General features: G+C 38.4%; 1 long non-coding RNA gene across 1 annotated transcript; it reads left to right on the top strand.

Annotated features, from left to right (window-relative positions):
- Positions 1-254: 254 nt before the first annotated feature.
- On the top strand, positions 255-706 carry LOC311289753. The gene is made up of 3 exons (XR_014627221.1): positions 255-313; positions 417-512; positions 595-706. It is a non-coding gene; the product is annotated as an uncharacterized lncRNA (long non-coding RNA).
- Positions 707-2,008: the final 1,302 nt, after the last annotated feature.

Genomic DNA, 2,008 nt, shown 5'->3' with positions numbered 1-2,008 from the left:
GAGGACGCACCGACTCATAGCCCTGCCCATTCGCCGGAGCCAGCTAAGCACCCATTGGTTGCTGATCCAAATCCGTCCAATCAGATATACGAGGACGTTACCCCAAACACAACGCCACGACCCCAAGGCTGTGGAGGGACAGGGAGTGCCATATGTCAAGGCTCCCCTGGAGTCGAAGGCGAGGATTCTTCCCCTCCGACCCTGTCTCTTGCATCGGCAAGCACAGGAACGGCTTACATAATTGGCGGGCCGCACAAAGGGATAAAGCGTCTTAGGGAAATTTATGGACAAGAATTAATCTATCCGTAGCAAGGTAAGGAAAAAGAAAACTATTTGTCTAATTATAATTTTTTACTCGTCTGAATTTTTTAAATAACATAATATTGTTTTGTTTTGTCTTTTTGTTTTGTTTTTAGAAGAAAACAGTGAAAGTCCATCTGTTTCATCCACAACTCAAGGAAAAAAACGATTTGGGAAATATTCTCATGAGAGTTCGGATTCTTCGGAAGACGGTAAGATATATTTCTTGTTTCATTATATTTTATCTATATTAAATAAGTCATATAATATGTGTATATGTTTTTGGTCTAGAAGAAATCCCAGACGAAAGAGAGGCACAAGTGTTTTTTGAATCTCAACAATCCGTACTGAATACCATCAATTCTGAACCGAATTCATTAGAAAGCAGTGATGAAGATGGGGAGGCCTTCACTCCTCTATTCAACGTGGGAGATCTCCGTGGTTTGAGCTATGCCACTCTGCGCACGGCAAACAGAAGTTTCCAACGTATTCTGGAAATTGCTATATAGTCTCAGGAGCCCAGAGCGGTATTGTGGACCTTCTGCATAGACTCATTGACACACAGAATCAACACACCGTCGATTTAAGAAGTGCGGTGGAATTTTTCGGCGTTTCCCAAGACCGCGTCTTGGAAGAAAACAGACAATTACGTAACACAGTCTTTGCACTTCACCAAGAACTTTCGGAGGTGAGGAACGATCACTCGTTGCTTATTACTGTATTGTCTTTAATCTCTGAAAGATTAAATATCATGCAGAGACAATCGAGGAATACATGAGATAATGCTTGACTATTTTTTAAAAATCCATTTCACTGTTATTGTATTAAAATCGTTTGCCTGTTATTGTTTTTATCTAGGTGTGTAAGATTTTTTTTTTTATGTTTTACTGATAGTTATGATGTATACCATTAACAACATTGTGGTGTATATTTGATGGTACGCTTCTGTTTCACACAATTTTAAAAATAAAAACATATCAAAATGTTTCCTAAAAGACAACGAGCCGAGTCAGAGTGTGATGAAATAGCCCGCTCAAGATCAAGATCTAGGCCTGAGAATAACGAGACACTCAATCTTTTAATACGTGAACAGTTAACCCTCTGGGGTCTGAGGTGTTTTTGGGGTCCTTGAGATGTTCTGACATGCCCTGACATTTGTGCTTTTTTCAGTTGCTTATAAACATATTAATGGCAAAAAAAAAATTACACACTATTTAGCACAAACAGGGCTACCATAATATGTGAGCAACAATAATGTACATGTCTGCATTTTTGAGAGAATAATGTTTATGCGTGGTTATTGAAAAAACTAAAAACTAAAGTTTCTGAAATAAGGCCATAAAACACATACTAAATATGTGCCAATAAGACTTTTGTCTAATAGATGTCATTGCCTAGTGTTTTTTCTTCAAAATGATGTGAAAATCACCCTGCCTAATCATTCACATAACACAATACATTGATTTGAATTTTGCAAAGCACTTTCTGTTTGGAAAGGCCATATGCGGAGTGGGCGTCACAGATCATGCATATGTAGTGGTTCACACCTGAGGACCGCATACTTAATTAGCCATTCATTCAGGTGAGTCACTGAGCCACAAGAATGCAAGAGCAACAGTTGGAAGCATCTCAATTCTTTTTTATTTTTCCACATATTGTGCTTGCAATTTGGCCTATAATATCCAAGGAAAACATGTCTAGTAATTGT

This window comes from Rutilus rutilus (genome assembly GCF_951802725.1).
Source record: "Rutilus rutilus genome assembly, chromosome: 4".
Taxonomy (NCBI): domain Eukaryota; kingdom Metazoa; phylum Chordata; class Actinopteri; order Cypriniformes; family Leuciscidae; genus Rutilus; species Rutilus rutilus.
The sequence above is the reverse complement of the archived record's forward strand: the minus strand, read 5'-3'. Positions and strand labels throughout refer to the sequence as shown.